Genomic DNA, 17598 nt, shown 5'->3' on the forward strand with positions numbered 1-17598 from the left:
TAACCAGCTGCTTGTAGGAAGCGTCAGCTCCCATGTGCACCTTCACTTTGTCGTCACTGTAGTCACAGACTAATAGTACAACCTGTTTCTGTGAGTATCCGTGTTTCTGAATAAGTCAAATTGTCCTTTTATTTGCCTTCTAAAAACATTTAACCTGGTATTATTAATAATGCACTTCATCTGCAAACACTGCTGGTTCAGGCTTTTTAGTTGCATACTTTAAAAACAAAAACAGTAGTATCTGCTACAGATGACTGCAGGAAGTGATGCAAGTGATCTGATTAATTAGAATCTGCCTGTAGGGATAGAGATGTCGTCCTAAGCAAAGGTGCTTAATTCACTGTCGGTAAATTGATCTGAAATGGGAGAAAATGTGAGCCAACTGACCCGAGTATCCAGTTCACTGAAGAAGAGGCTTTAACTACATTTCCCTGGCTATATTTGGTCTCCACTGAAATATCCCATGCTATTTGTATGACAGTCTGACAGCATACCCTTTTATACCCTGCCATCGTCAGACAAAATATGTGAACGCACTGATGTTTGTCAGTTTGTGTTTACATCAGTGGCTTATGTTTCAGTTTGATCTGTATGCTAAATTAAAGCCAGAGCAGATCATCGGACCTCTGTCTGTAGCTCACTTCAAGTAATGCACAGTAAATTAAACACAGGCTCACAAACAAACAGCCATGCCAAGTATTAAGTCAGAAAACAGGCATCTTTGCTAGATAAAGGATTCTTTATAAACAGCTGAATATTGAACTAAGGGCTACAGGCACTGAAAATTAAGATATAACCTTCTTAGTGATGAATAGAAACTGACACGAGGTACTGAAACAGTAAGGTGAAAAAGGCCGTAGTGTTCTGTGAGCCATTGTGTACTGTAGTCTGCCACGATAGCAACAAATAGTTTGGTGCCAAAGCAGATTAGTGGGACTGTGTTTGCAGAGTCCCATGGACCCGATTCACCTGTTTCAGAATAGGCAATGCCAAGTATTCGGTGCCTTAAGGTCTCTGCCCTGGTGTCATGCAGGGACACAGGTGCATAATTGCATGCACACACACTGAAAGTGTGCTGAATCATAAAGTGCTGACTCATTTGTGAGGTTAAAAGAGAGATCATAAAGAGAAAAAGAGAGGAAACAAATAGAGGAAATCACTGGGGGTGGGGCGGTAGGGTGGGGGTTATAGCTTTCAATTCTAATACTTTGTTCGCTTGTTTATAAGATAAGATAAGATAACCTTTATTACATGTGGGAAATTTGTTTTGTCACAGCAGAAAGTGGACAGTGCAAAGTTATATAGCAAAAATGAGAGAACACTGGAATACAATAAGGATAAGATACTGTAAACGACTGTACACAATAGAATAGCATAAAATAAAATAATATATACAATAGGATAAAAATAGAATACAAATGCTATATACAACAATTATTGTACTGAACCTGTTTTTTTCTGTAGTTACAGATGAACGATTATGCAAGGTGAACGAGAAATTAAACTGGATGCAGTAATGTGTTTTTTAGTACTTCTGATAAGATACATCGTCTGCCAGTTTGTCAGCAACTATCTTAAATAAAGACAACATGAATCTATAAAGAAGATATACAATCCTTTTATCACAGTGTTTACTGGAGGAAAATTAAAAGGAGCGTATCCTCATTAGACCCTCTTAGTTACAGGACGCACAGGCAATAGTGGTGAGGGACAGCTGCGGTTCTCTCCTCTGTGAAAGAGCAAAGGCACTGGCTGATGACGATGTACAAGTGCTTGATGGGATGTGAGAGTCTGGGAATTGTTGTGAGATCGTGTCATATCTACCAAATGTGTTCATTTTTATATGTGTATATCATACCTGTGAAGTATTTTGATGTATGGATGCTGTGCTACAGTGTACAGTATTTTTATAATACTAATAATGCTGATGAACCAATAGCATGGAGAGGATTGCTGCAAATAAAAAATAGGAAAACGTGCGCAATAGTATTTGTTTATAGAGATGAATTTAACAGTATTAAAGCTTTAAAAGTAACAGCACCACTGAAAGTTGAGGCGGCAGAAGTTGAAGCGTGAACATGTTCCAACTGTGGCGCAGGTGTGAGCTAGCCCAGATTTTCTGTTGGGCTAACTCAAGAAGCAAACATTGCCAAGGCTGCACAGCTGGTTGTTTATATTTAATGTCCCAAGATGAACAGGGGGTAATGATTTTCAAAGCACAAAAACACTCTGCTCTTGCTTATAGGTTAGGTCGAGGACACTGCAGGACAGGAAGACTTTAACACCATACTTTATATGGTGCATCATAGTTTTCTGTGCACGCCATTTATCAAACTGAGCCAGCAGCCAAGAAACAGCTTGTGTGTGAAGTGAAGGAGGAGATATGCTGTGAGGCTGGTTGATCAGGCCCCTGAAGATATTGATGAATGCATTAGCTTAACAGACATTTGAAAACAGAAGATTCGCGTATTGCAGCTTTGATAAAACTGATGCCCACTGTGACTGCACCATGACATTTTGACTGGACATTTCAAGTCTGCATTAGGATATTGTTACATGAGAGTCTAGGGACTGCTTGGATCTAGGGTTCGGCCTCTTGAAACATATGCTTTAATGCTTTCTCTTTTCTTAACGGTGGCTCTTTTAGCTCAATCTTCTGTTATGCATTTTCCATGGTCAGAATAAAGTCATGTTGCTGATGGATTCTGCAGACTTTGACTAAATTGATGACTAATTACATAAAAATGGCAGTGCTATTGTTTTTATGAATTGAATTAAAAACATAGACCATAAAGCATTTGCAGCATTAATGCAAATGAAGAAAGGCAACATAAACATGAAATAGCTACATCCTGTAAATCCAAATGCTGTGTTTATGAGGGGTGGGTAACTCATTTGCGAAACTTAGACTGTGGAGTAAGGTACCAGTGAGATTAATTCAGTTCTGCTCAATATCAATTTTATCTCTTTATAAACTGCCACTGGTAAGAGAAGATGCTACATTTAAGTGATTGAAATGTGAAATCAGCGGAGCAAGTGCGCCAACATTTTATCACTAGCCACAGCAAACATGCTGTTAACTCCATGAACTCCCTCTCGCAGTCTCTTTCACGGCATGCATTGCTTCCAGCTCCTTAATAAACGCTTTGGTTATCCCACGTACAAAGAGGAGTCACTGAGCTGTCATGGAAACCCCAGATCTCATCCAGAGCCAAGTAGAAAAAGTTAAAATTGAAGCTGAAGGATTTTAAATTGTTTTCCAATGTGTGTTTGGTGTTTAAGATTTTTAAATGGCTTGGTACCTTCCACAATGCTTTATTTTATTGACTTTCACCCAAGAGAATCCATAAAATCCAAACTGATGTAACTCCTGAAAGACTCACAGACTTCTGAACACTTTGTGTGTTATGCAATTTACTTTTCGGGTGACTTTTTTGTGATATTGTGCACATAACCTGCCAAGTGACTGCAGATGCAAATTAGCTTTAAGCTAACGCTGGTACAATGTCATGGCAACATTTATGTTAATATTGTACACGGTCCCTTTTCAAATAAAATCAAGAATTTTTTAAAACATTTTTAAAAAGAGACTGATATCCTAGAGCCACGTTGTTATGATACGCCTGGAGAGGGACAGGTTCTCAAATGCTTCTTTTTTTGCGGGGTATGTTAGCGCATTATACTTTGGAAAACTCCCCATCAGTGAAATGCTTACTGCTTATTGTTGTTATGGGAAATCACCCAGCTGGTCTTGACTGCTGCGTCCCTGGATGTGTGAAACTTGGTAAAAAGTCCTTGTTGCAGCTTTGCTAGTAAAGGTTTAACTGTACGTTCTTGCTCTGCATTAGCCAAGTTTTAACTCTGCTCTGCATGTTTAGTCCCAAGAGTGATTTCAATTGTCATCCACAAACTAAGCACACTGCTTTATCTCAGACTTCAGTCTATATCTTATTAAAAACTTCTGCATTCTGCATTAAATGACTAACAACCTTCACGGTTAGCAAACCGAGATATATCATCAAAGTTTGTGCTAATTCAAATACAGTGAAGCTGCATCTGCTTGCACAAACCTGCTTTTATAATTGATTAAAAAAAGAGCATTTCCCTTTGAAATAACCCAAATAGTAACCCATTCTGTGAGGAGGAGTTATCAAAGAGGGTTTGCTGGCTGAAATGAGAAAACTACACTTATTTATGTTTAATTGCCATTGACCTCATGCAGGCCGGTTAGGGATAACCAAATGGACCAGATGTAGCTCGGGGCCATACAATTTCCAAGTCTGGTTATAATAAAGCTAGCTAAATTAAGTGCTTGAACAAACAATATTGGATACGACTCTAAACCATGTGCATATTTTCTGTCCAGTGTTGCTAACCATTTAGCCAGAGAACACTCTTCTCAGTCTTCTATGAATTCTTGCTACAGTGTTTTCACATGCTTATTTGGGCTATCCAAATCAAACCGTCTTCCATAGAATGTGGATGGGTGTTTTGCTATTGAAGGATCCACACATTTTTTTGGTCACTGGCATAAACACACAAGTGAACTCCACCTTGTATTGCAGAGCATGCTAGGTTTCTGGAGGCGAAGCAGACTTGTTTTGTGTTGTGTGTGGGAGTCGCAGGCTGCAGGCTGCAGGCTGCAGGCTGCAAAAGAGCTCTGTCACGTGTTTTCATGTGTGACAATGTGCCTGTCACACGTTTCATATTTTGTGTGCAGAGGGCCTTCTACTCGCTTAAATGAGAGCTTGAGCCCTTCATACATTAAACACGTTAAATGATCTTCCCTTGCACAGACAGGGATCTTCTTAGCTTCGTCTCTTTCTTCCCATTTTCTCACACACAAATACACACACAAACAAGCAAGTCAAGTCCCACACAATAGCCTAATGGACTCCTCCAGTCCAATTTTGTCAAGCAAACAAAAATGAAGGACAGTGCTTCTTCCCCCTCCATGCTGTCTGTGTTCTTGTCCTCTCTGTTTTAAGACAAAGCTCTGACGTTGAATGTAATGTGCCTTGAACTGTGTTCTTGCTCAGCTCACAGAGGGAAGCTCGCTCTTGGCCCATAGGGTGGAAAATCCCAGATTGCACCGCTCGAAAGAACGTTTTCCTCCTTGTTCCCTGCAGATTTAACCAATTTCCCCTTTGCCAAGTCTCTCATTACTCCTTCTGTTGTTAGTTGGTCTTGTTAACTGTAGTAGACTGTTTCCAGTAAATTGCTAGACCATATGGTTTAGAGTACAGAGTTAATTGTCAGGCTCAATGATTTGAAAGCAGACAGAAATGTATAGTGCTCTGTGGCAGAGCTAAGATTCATTGAATCAGTCAGAGGTTTAAAATACAATATGCTGCAACATACATAACATATATAACATATTTAACAGCATACATATAAAAACAGAGGGATTATGGCAAATATGTGATTTCAACATATGGGTTCTGTAAATAAAAAATACATAAGGTGTCATTCCTGCATATGGATGGGTATTGATACGATTTTCACGATTCCGATTCCATTTTCGATTCTGTTTAACGATTCGATTCTTTATCGATTCTCTTATCGATTCTTTTTAAAAAAGGAGAACACTAAGGTCGTTTAGCTTAGAACTTTGTTCTATATCTTCTCTTTGAACAAGATTGAAATTTAAGAGTAACATGGCCTTACAAACCCAACAGTGAGATCTTAAGAGATCCACAGCCTACGGCTCTTCGATGGGGTGTCACAGGGTCCCCAGGAAAAAAAAATTGTAAATGTAAAACAATAAAATAAATATTCTTCTGTAGCAATAACAAAGTATAACATCAATTATTCTGTAGCAATTACACAAGAATATCCAGTAATCTCCCTGCCTACAATTAAACACATTCACTTACCGAAAATCGGGGGCATCTGCTGTGGCAAATTAAAAACATTCATTTAAGGTTATCGAGTGTTTTGTGAGCAAATGCTTTTGCATATTCATAGTGTTTCCTCCCTTAAATGAAATATCTACTTTGCAAGTTGCCCTGTTGTCATCCGTTTTTGTAAAGTATAACCAAACTTTTGAGCGTTTGAGCCGCCATGTTTCCTGCCAGGTAAATGACGCTCTGCAACATGGTGACGTCATTCGGGGCGACTGGAATCGATAAGGGAATCGTTTGCAAAAATGGCAAACAATTCCAAGGAATTGAAACTGTGGGAACAAGAACCGGGTTTCGATAGCCATCCCTATTCCTGCAGTATCAAATATTGAATTTGTGCAGCTCATAAACAGAACTGCAGGAGGGAGAGGGGGCCTAGTGAAGTTAGATGTGTTGGAAATAGGGCAGAAAACTGAATCAAAATAATGAACCATCACACTGAAAATTTAATTCAGTTTTATTTATAGAGCACCAAATTAAAAAAACAGTCACCTCAAGGTGCTTTATAGTGTAAGGTAAAGAGAAAGACAGAGAAAAACCACAACTATCGACAACGCATTCTGAACAAGTAATTGGCGACATTGGGAAGGAAAATCTCCCTTTTAACAGGAAGAACTCTGGCAGAACCAGATCCAATGAGGGACACTGTGTGCAGTTGGGATTGCAGGGATGGAAACAGGAAAAAAAGACACACTGCAAATGTTTTGCTTTCAGGATTTCAGATCTGTAACATTTTTTAATGTGTAAAACTAATAATGTGCTGCAATTACTGCAATACCACAGATGAATATTAGTTAAAAGGCACAATATGGGCCCAACCGTATACTTAACAGCGGCGTGTGTTGGTGTTAGTTTTCCAAGTGTTGTAATAAAATCTACTTTTGTGTGAATTGTAATATTATATACTTTCTGTTATGGCTATTTTGTAGCTGAATGACCTTTTTGGTTGTCGCAATTTAAGGAATGCCTGATAGATTCAGGCCCAGACGAGCATTTTGGAGCATGATGACCTTTGCGTCTTCTGTTTGGTGTCCTTCATTTTGCTCCTCCAGAGGCTCAAGGACAGCCTGTCTGGGTGCTGATAGTGCACAAGCTCGCTTATCTCACTGGGGTATAAGACACACTCAAAATGGGGATGACCATACATGTTGAATCTGGAATATCCATAATAAATGTATCTGTATTTCATACTGTACGTCAACATCTCTTGAACGTTTATTTCACCAAGGTTAGATTCCTCTGCCTTTACCAACAACTGCTGGCTGATTTTACAGGTCACTTTGTATCGTGGTGTCATTGTAAGCTGTGCACGATGTTCAAAATATTTTATACTGCTCCGTCGGGATTACTTCTGCTTATTGCATACTCTGTCTGACTCTTTTCATCTCTTACTGTTGCTGCCAGGCCGTCTCTCAGTTCAGCCTTTTATTTGATATAAGATATGAACGGACATGTCTGCACAGTAAAGACGGCAAGACTGAAAGCGACAGGAAACAGAATCACGTGTGCATTATTTTCAAACTACCAACTGTTTCTGGTTATAATTTATAGTAATTAATACTTCCAACCACCTTAAACACCATACTCTTCTTATAATAGTTACAGCAGCAACAGAGCAGTGAAATAGAGCAAGCTTTTTATCCCAACAACTGTGGCTTATTTTTATCATAATTTTGTTTTTGAAAACACATCGTATTCAGTATTTAGCAAAAAAGAAGTTCTGATTTCTGTTACCCCTCTCTAGAGTTTTGAGTAGAAAAAAGCTGTCAGCGAAAGCAGCTTTGATCTTCTGTCCATTCCCATGGGATATCCCCTCATGGAGACTAGTTTCCCTCTGCAGTGTGCGCACAGTACAGAAAGTTGTCACATGACACATCAAGAATCCTCCAAATGAACTATGCTGGTTGATTGTTTCTGCAGCCTAACGCACTTCATGTGCTGTAAGCCATACTACAGTGTTTCCAGTGTTTCTATAAGGGCAACAAAGTCCCACAGTTACGTTTTTATTGTCACTCGTTGTTTTGTTTCATTTTCACTTGCTTTTTTCATATGTTCGGACATAAACGCTACTTAAGAACAGAAAAAGATCACGGTGGCTGTTGAAAAACACCCATGTTAGCTCCAGTTTCTTGGTTTGCAATTAATGTATGGGTTTGTTTTTATACTGGAATACTGTAACAGAGGCGCAAGTGATCGGTGTAAGGAATACAGTAGAATACTTTGAGTACTGGTTGGTAGTGTTGTAGCTGTGCATGTAGGAAGTATCTTAGTGACATATCCAGGGTCACAGTGAAAGATGAGATGCCTGGTATGTAATGCTATAGTTACACACTGAAAAACACTGGTTGGAGACGGTGCTATGACCAAGTGTGACCGCGTGCTATCAACTTGTGCTTCTTGTGGTTGTTTCAAACATGGGGACCAGCTCCATGATCATCTGCAGTCACTTGGTGACTTCAAAGTGACGTTGTACCAGCAACTGAATTACGTCTAGTTTCTAAATAGAACTGCAATTTATCTGCAAAATGACTAGTTGGCAACCAGCTGAGTTGAGTCTTCTATTGTGAAGATATGTGTCACAGACACGGTTTCCTCGTCAGCACAGATTGACTCTGGCCACGTTCAGAAATTAGACGCCAGTTTTTTGCAAACGTTGTCCAACTTGTTTAATAGTGACTGCAGTCAGCTTGCCTCCCATCGGGCAACACTATGAAAACATGATCACTCACAGGTTGAGCTGCATGCGCAACCTCTTGGCAACCAGTTGGTTACCAAAGCTGCTCAGTTAGTGCGGTTACTGGGCAACAACAAATTTTTTTATTCGCAAAAGCATGACCTTCCAATTTTTTATTCTAGAAATCTGAACCACAAAAAGGAAAAATCAGAGCATTATAAAATCTCGTTGTAAAAGCCGGTTCCCACTGTACACAGCGTACAAAAAAAATAATAATTTGAATGCATCATAAGAAAATGCCCTTGGATGGCAACACAATAATACAGTTTAAATATTAATGTCTTAATAAACACTAACACCCTTCTTGGACTTATTAAACAGTGTTGGGAGCTGGATTGTTGACCTTGACTAGTTAATCACCATTTTATCATCCTCCAGAGCTGAAATTCACTTCCAAAAAGCACTGATTCCTTTACATATATATATATATATATATACACACACACACTGATATTGCAAGCGTTGTATGGGCAAGAGGAAGAGTGTCATTAGCTGCAGTTGTTTGGGTTTTTTACGATCCACTCGACTGCAAAAATGTTCATTTTATTTGATGCTTTTTTGAGAATTTTCTCCAGAAACAAAAGTAACAAAAAGAAAAATTCCTGTTCCGTGATCTAAGCCTTCATGACTAAAAAGCAAAACAAAACCTGAACCATCAAAGGTTCAGCTTGAAAAATAAGTGGTTGATTGACAAAATGGTTTGAGAATATTCGTCCTTATCAACCAACTTATTGAATAATTGACCAATCACTATAAACCTGTTTGTTATTGACTGATTCTGCACGAGGAGCGTAACGATCCCTTGATTGTTTAAAGGCAAGCACCGACACTCATTGCAGACATCCTGTAATGATGCTTTGTGTGCAAATTAATTGATTACTAACTACTGAGGCATTAGGGTTTCACTTCCCAAGAGCTAATGTTGTGGTCGATCAACTTAGCGAAGCACCCTTCATCCATCTGTCATGATGACGTGCTCATGTGCTGAAATCCAGCTGTTTATGTGAATCTAAGCACATATATGGAGGAACCACTATGGCGGTAAACAAATGCATGGCTACAGTATGGACAGGACTATATGTAGCATGTCAGCTGTAGTCATGCAGTCAAGAGATATGTGGAACTAGTTAGTATGATGCTGCTCCACTGCTACTCAGATGAGTAATTATAACATCAGACTGCCCTCAAGGGTGTATGCATTCACTCTTCCATTTCCTGATTTCCTCTTTTATGTTTTTCTCTTCCTAAAACAATCATCCCGAAAAGACACACACTGTTAATGCCATCATATTTTTTTAACCAAGCTTCAGCTGCAACTTTGAGTATGGTGATTAAAAAGAAATATATAAAAATCAGTCTAAAATCGCATCACTGGGCAATCTCCACCCCCCGTCCCCAAGCGTATCGGGACGGGTGTGACCTCGATGCACACTGTGATACCGTCCATCTTGCTGATATTTACATGAGCACAGCGGGTCACCCTGTGCAATCCAGTCAAATCCCTCCTGCTCTCACATGAGCACTAATCTTCCCTGACTACCTTCTTAGTACAACCACAACTCAGACTACAGCACCCTCTCTGTCTGTCTTTCACTGCGCTGCTGTGACGTTTGCACAAAGGAAAAACTTGCAGTCCTCTTTCTTTCTTTCTTTTTCAGTCTAGCCTTTATTAATGCAGATCTACTGGAGATGCTCAGATTGTCTTGACTAAATTAGATTTTTTCTTAAAAGTCTGATCTGCCAATTCAGATATTTCCATTTTCACTGCTTTCAGGAACAATATTTGACTGCACAATCATTTTGTAGTTTCTCCTTTAAAAAAAGTTTATTTTTTCTTTAGCAATAAAACAATTTAATAAAATTAAGCCCCCCCCCTTCTTGTTTAACAGTGTTAAACCCCACTTTATGCTGTGCACATACATACAGAGGATATGAGATTTAAATGCTCCTCTACCGAGCTTCTTCTTTCATTGCTGCATTGTGCGCTTATATTTCTGGAGAGTTGCTCCTTGGGATAATTTGAATGAGAAAAAATCCTGGTCAATGTCAAAACAGAGTAATACTATGTCAGCATTAGTATTTTCTTCTTCGATAGAACTCTTTTATTTCTGGCCTGGGATTGTTGTGTGAAAGATGCACGCTTCTCTGTCAGCTCATCGTCCGCTCACAGCTCGTTTTTCTTTTTCTGTTTTCCTTCTTCCCTCCCTCAGCCTTACTTCGTAATGATGATTCCTATAATGATGCAGTGAAACTGTCAACAGACTTGCATAACCGAACAGATGACGTTAAAAATGGGTCATGTGGGAAAACGGTTATTCTTGAGGGCACTAACATGTTTTGGACAATATGTCCACACATGCCTCTTTCACTTCCCAGCAATTTTCTCATTGCGCCGAGTGCACTGAGTTATAAATGCACTGGTGCTGCTGTCCGAGCTATAAGTACTGCTTGTGTTTGTGTACATGATTTATTAGACCCGAGCTGATGTTATTTTGTTACCACTGCTCAGGTTACAGGTACAAATCAATAGAACATTCATCCATAAATACATTTACTTGTTGTCCTAATGCACCATAACTGTCCTGCGCAGAGCAGGCTAATATAAGCCCTGCAGGAAATTTCTAGAAGAATGCGCATGCATTAACTGCATACATGAATGCCTACAGACTCTGGGACTGATGTCTATATAATTACAGTAAAAAAAAAAAGGCTTAGCACACAGAGTGGATCACCAATGCTGTCCACGCAGAGAAGATCATAAATTTGATCCCTGCGGGTTTGTGAGCTTCTGCCCCGGAGGACGCTGCCTCTGCCAATGCATCTGTGAATGGTAGAGCGCAGATTAAGGCAGAACAGAAGTGTTAAGGTTATCACGCTCACACAACCAAAATAGACGCAGAGCGGGTGAGACAGCGGGCAAAGCAGCTCGGCTTGCGGTGAAGTGTGATGTGCTTAGTGGAAGAACAAGAGAATAATGCTGACGGACACAGAAACGATGGAAAGCAGAGCAGATGATCAGCAGCGTTCCCGTGAGGAAGATCTCCTTGGACAGAAAGATGTGATCGACAAGTTCCGAGGGGAAGAGTTGTCTAGTTAAATGTGTCCACTGATTGGCTGGTAGTGAAGCTGCGAGGTGAGGAAGAGCATCAGGATCTTCTGCTATATCACACATCCAGTTTGAGCCCTTCGCTTTCACACATTCACTGGTGATATTTGAGGCACGTTAGCAGTTGTATTTGATGCTCTGAAATTTGCATCTGCTGAGGTCATGAGGGTACATTCAAGCATTGGTAGATGAAATATGTTGCAGAAATCATATCAGAGTGGGTGCACAGGAATAAAAAGAGAACATTTGTGATTCCAGAAGAGGACAAAATATCAGTGGCCTGTTTTTCTTTTTGTTTTGTTTTGTGTGTTTCGTATCAAATTGGAGACAATTCTGATTCACAGTGTCGCTGTTTTAGCTGCAAACGTCTGCGTGTGCAGTTATTACTACAGTTCTGCTCTAAAATCATACAGTTCAATATGATTCTTGAGACTTGTTTTTATGTGAAACACTTCGGCTTCTCTAAGTGTGTCAGGGCCTGTGTGGGATGAGTCCGTATGGTGAAAATATTTTGTTTTCATAACAACTAAATCGATATCTGGAAGAGTAACTGAGGCTGTGATTTTTTTTTTGAATAATCTTTTGTCTGTTGTCTTTACTGATAGCTTAGAGATGAACCGCATGCAGCAGTTGGAAATAACAACTACTTAAACAACCTACCAGGTTATTAGGTGAATTTCTATTTAATGCTACTTTTTACCTTCAACGGTTTATATAAATTTTACTGATAATGCTGCTATTTATTTAGTTTTAAATGCATGCATGAGAGCCTGCGATGAAGGAGCAATGATGGTTTAGGGCAGGGGTGTCAAACTCAAATACACAGTGGGCCAAAATTCAAAACTGGAACAAAGTCGCGGGCTAACATTAATATTTATTGAAAAAAAAAAAATCTTCCTCCAGGTATAAGAATGAATCTTTTCTTATGGACTCAAATAAGTTTTGCTGAAAAACTGAATATGGAACAAGCAAAGCTTAATACTAAACAATATATATATATTAGCTGTATAATACCAGTAGGCCAGCTCTAATAGTAATTTGGTATGGCTTCGCGATAGGGCCAAAGTTTGACACCTATGGTTTAGGGGGTTCTTTACTATATTAATAGATCATCGCTTGTTTTCTGCCTGTGTTAAGATCCTATTGATCACTATGTGGCTCTTAATTAAGTCTCTGTCTCCTAATTACTGCTGGGCCTCATTACCTAAATGTTCCTCTGCATTGAGATTCAGAGCTTTTTATGCAGCCTATGTACTTGCACGCATGATTTGGCAAGAACCAAGTTACAAGCATAACATTGCTAGAAAGGCTTTTCCTCTCCTCTTACACAGTATCCCAGTCTGTATGATAAGCAGATCTGCTGACTGATTAGCGTCCCAGCACATACAGTATGTTGCCTGAAGCTCTGAAATAATGCCAGCTCTATTTATATTTATTTATTGCCGAACTATACTTACACCAATGTGATTACACATTGCACATTACAGTGATGGGATTTATGATTACTTCCAGCAGGCTGCTTTTCTTTCAGAAAGAGACAGACCAGCATTGAAATGTTTTTTTGCAAGATAGAAAATATAGAATGTTGCTCATTTAGCCTTACATGTTGTTGCCTTTTTTTAAGTAGACGAAGTACAGTGGGCAAAAGCTTTGTAGCCTTCAGAGGAGGAAAGGCAGTAAAAGAAAACAGGAAACTTGCAAATTCCCAGTGAATTCTCATTACGTCACGGTATGATTTTTTAGAATCCAAGTTCAACTGTAATTTTGTGATTAAGCAAAACCAAAAGAGAGCCAGCAGGAGATTTACAAGATGATGCTAAGCAGGAGAATTCCAGATTTTCCTGGAAGCAGTTTTGTTATCCTTCAATCTAATAGCCAGTGGTGGATTTAATCTCCTCAAATTAGTCCCATGCTAATCCTCACTAACCTCAAACAGAGGTCACTCATGTCCAATTTGAAGATGCATAAAGAACAGTTTGTAATTGCGTGTTTCAGGCCCACAGCTTGATGCTTGGTGATGAGTAATTCTCTTGCATGCTCTCTTCTCTGTGCATAGGATTCAAAATGTCTGCCTACAGTGCATACATCCACCAGACAGCTCGTAGTCGAATAAGCAAAAACTCTTCGTGCCATACCTTGTGGGCAACATTGATTTGAATTTTAATCCCTGCAGTATTATGTATCAGCATGCTGCTTTACATAAAAATATACCTGCAAAGTTTCAAAATGTTCTCTGCTCTGTTCTAACAACCCATCAAAAGGATGCGGAAAGACCAAGTGCATGAGCGACCTATTGGCTTGACAGAGCTAGCGTGTGACTTTCTATCACTATCATATCAAATCTTAGCTGTTTTTCTCCAATGTATTACAGGATTATGCTGACCTATGCCCTAATCCCCAGTCAAATTTAAGCTTGATACACTTAATTCCAAGCCTATATTTTGCCAAAGCTAAACAAGAGCATTGGATATGCTTTTGGCTCTGTGTCAGCTCTACCTTTCCTGTGTTCACGAGGTTTATGAAAACGTTATAGTTGCTCAAAATGAACTCGGATCTGTCATATGACAGATTTGAGTCTAAATTTGGTTTCAAATGTTTATCTCAGAGCGATTCACTGCCACCGAACTGCAAAAACTGTCAGTTTTGGATCTTAAACCACAGAATAAACTTATATTAATGTTGCTATTGGAGCAACATTTTTCAAACATTTTACATTCAGTTCAATTTTATTTATATAGTGCCAAATCAGAACTTTATATTGTAAGGTAAAGACCCTACAATAATGGAGGGAAAACGTGAACAATCAGAGGACACCTTATGAGCAGCCACTTGGTGGAAGTGGGAAACAAAAACTCTCTTTTAACAGGAAAAAACCTCTAGCAGGGCAAGACACAAACAAAATAGAAATAAATGGCCAGTACTGAAAACAAACCTACACTATAGGCTTCGCGTCTTTGTGAAAACAGACTTATCTCTTAAATGGCAGACACTGTCTGTAACAATCTGTAACCACTCTGCACTGGCTGATTTATCAAAATTAAGAAGAAATTTAGACTTTTTAAATGCTGGTCTGACAAAAGTTGAAGCATTTTTAAAGAGTTTAGTAAAAGGATCAATTTGCTTCTTGCCACAATAATAAACGATTTGTTTCTTGCTTGCTAGCATAGTACATTTTATAACTCGTGCCATACAGTAAAGTCCTCAGCAGTAGTCACTTTTTTTTTATTTGACCAGCTGTTGTCAGAACTCTGTTGCTTTTATTTTTAGATCTGGATTGATTTCCCTTACAGTAAACGTTGAACAGAACACGGGCATATATTAATCACTCCTCTCCATCAGCGGGATGCTCAGACACACTGCTGACTGCACGAAACAGAACGTTGCTGATGGGTGATCAAGTAGGTGCATATTAGCAAATTGAAGCGCATGGTTCTTAGTTGTGACACATATCCTGAGCAAGGGGCCGGCTGTGTGCTACATGAAAGCTTTGCAAGTTGTGTGTTTTCTTTGTCTGGTTGAGTCAAACAGACGTACGTTCAGACCTACACTCTCCGCATTCCTTCCTTTGCCCAATTTGATGCAATTCATTTTTTCTTAGAAGCCTTACAGTGAGATAAAACAACAGATTACCACAAAAAAAGAAAGAAAGAGGCTTTCCAACACAGTTAGTTCTCGAAAGAGAAGTTGGATGATCGAGTATGTGCAAATGCTTTCTTTTAATTATAAGAAACAATCTGTAAATGCAATATGGAGACATTGTGTTTGTATTAGCAGAGTGCAAATTTATCCTTACATATCTGCACATCACAGTGAAGGTTATCCTTTGTAATCCGGTGACCTGACCAGCAATCTACACCTGCAGCCTCTTCTTTAAAACCCTATTTGAAAAAACAAAACAAAACAAAAAACCCCACTCCTGCCTTGTGGCTACCTCCTGCTGCGTGCAGGCTTTTCAAAGTGATGCCGCTGCAATACAAACCCAAATAAACTCCACATTGTGTTAATGAGCATCTACATCATTTCCTCTCTGGCCTCTCTGACTCAGCGTGACCCAAAGGTCAAAGAGGCTTCCCAGCAAAGTGAGACGGTCCCTGGGAATTTGTGAGACCTCCCTGTAACCCTCGCGCGTCATAGAAATGTACCCAAAAAACTTCATCCTTATTTTTCCCTATTTTGCTTATGTATTAACTGAAAAAAGAAAGTGGAGACAGAGTGATCAGCCTTTTCCTATTTCTGCCTGGTATGAGTCATTTGTAATTCAAACAGGGCCCACTACTTCCTGTTTTCTAGTCTTGTTGCAATCCTTCAGGAGCATGCACCTCCAGAAATAGATACCTTTATCACTTCACGGCTACCTTATGCTCTGTCGCTTTCCTTATTATGTCATCAGGCTGTATGTAAATATGCATGCGCACATAACAGAGGGAGAGCGAATTCTGCTAAAATAAGAGTACAGATATAGGCAGCAGGAGAGACACTGGGTGCACTGAGACAGCCGTCCTGTAAGCTAGTGGCTAATTTTAGCCTTTCATGGCAGTGCACTATATCTCCCCATGGATGAGTTGAACCATAGAGGGATCTGAGCACCAGCTCAGCCTCTTGTTCTCTCCTCTGTTCTGTGTGCGGACACTGTCCTTTATGCAGAAAGGTTACAGGGCAGTCACAATAGACTGGGGTGGAGAGATGAAGATTAAAAGAGCCTCGAAAACACCTGGGGTTTGGTGGTGGTGGGGCGGTTTAACAGATGATTTTGCATACAAATGGCAAAACTGGTGCATATCAGCACAGCCTGAAGTCCATGCTCTTGCAGATCTTATTTGGGCTTATTTGGAACTAAATTATATGCAGTAGTAGTAGTGTTTTTGTTAGTGTTTAGGTGCACACAAGGACAGAAAAAGACCATAAATGACCAAGGTTTTAGATATAGAGATAAAGATACTGGCGTGTGTTGTACATATATGTTTACTTACCTGAAAATCCTTGATTTCTTGTATTACATACAAATGTAAACACTTGCCAATAAAAGGAAACCCCCAAAACAAAAAGTTCATCAGTTCTCATTTAAAAAACAAAAGCGAAGCGACTAAATTGCCTTTATATGTATAATAGGTAGAACAGATAATGTATGGGGAATGGAAAGACATGAACTTAAAATAGATGGTAATTACCTGAAATGTCTCAATTCAACAAACTGGCGAATGGGGCAGGTTTATTATGCAAAACGAACCAGGGGGCTGGCGGGAGAGATTGAGCTTCAGTGTGAGGAAGATTATGGAATAACTAACCTGGAAATAAGTAATGGGTTTCTGATGCTAATGAGAAACTCTGAATTAAAGCCACAGCCAACCAGGCGTGAGTCAATTCTCTTCGGCCAGATCCGACGTAAATGAAACCGTTTTGCGCCGCAGACATGCTTACTCACCCCGCTGATGACTTTCTATTCTGAAACTTTCGGGCTCTGATTAAACAGCCACACCGGCACCGACACCTTTTCCAGCTCACAGCATTGAAACACACTCACGGGCTAATTATTCCAGAAGTTTGCACTTCCCCTCATCATTCACTTCACTTGCTCTGTGCTACCTACTCTAGCTCTATGTGTCTCCTCTACTGGTCAGGTTATTTTTTTTGGAAAGCAGCCGTGTTCAGTTATGAGCAGCTCAACATCTGTGGACAGACAGGCACACTGTGCCCTCAGCTTCAAAGGTGACTTTGTACTTTTGTGAGCGTTTTAAATGTTTTTAATCTTTTTTTAATCTTTTTGTGTCCCTGAAATACCAGTGCATCCAGTGTTTGAGACTCTTACAGATCTAAATCTGGGCCGCTGTGTCTGTGTTGCTTACTGAAGTTTATAT

General features: G+C 39.6%; 1 protein-coding gene across 1 annotated transcript in view; it reads left to right on the plus strand.

The window, feature by feature from the left end:
* The window catches only part of hcn1 (hyperpolarization activated cyclic nucleotide-gated potassium channel 1), a 70343-nt gene that overhangs the window by 12542 nt on the left and 40203 nt on the right, over positions 1 to 17598 (plus strand). The window lies entirely within an intron of this gene.

Source organism: Neolamprologus multifasciatus, chromosome 7 (genome assembly GCF_963576455.1).
Source record: "Neolamprologus multifasciatus chromosome 7, fNeoMul1.2, whole genome shotgun sequence".
Taxonomy (NCBI): Eukaryota; Metazoa; Chordata; class Actinopteri; order Cichliformes; family Cichlidae; genus Neolamprologus; species Neolamprologus multifasciatus.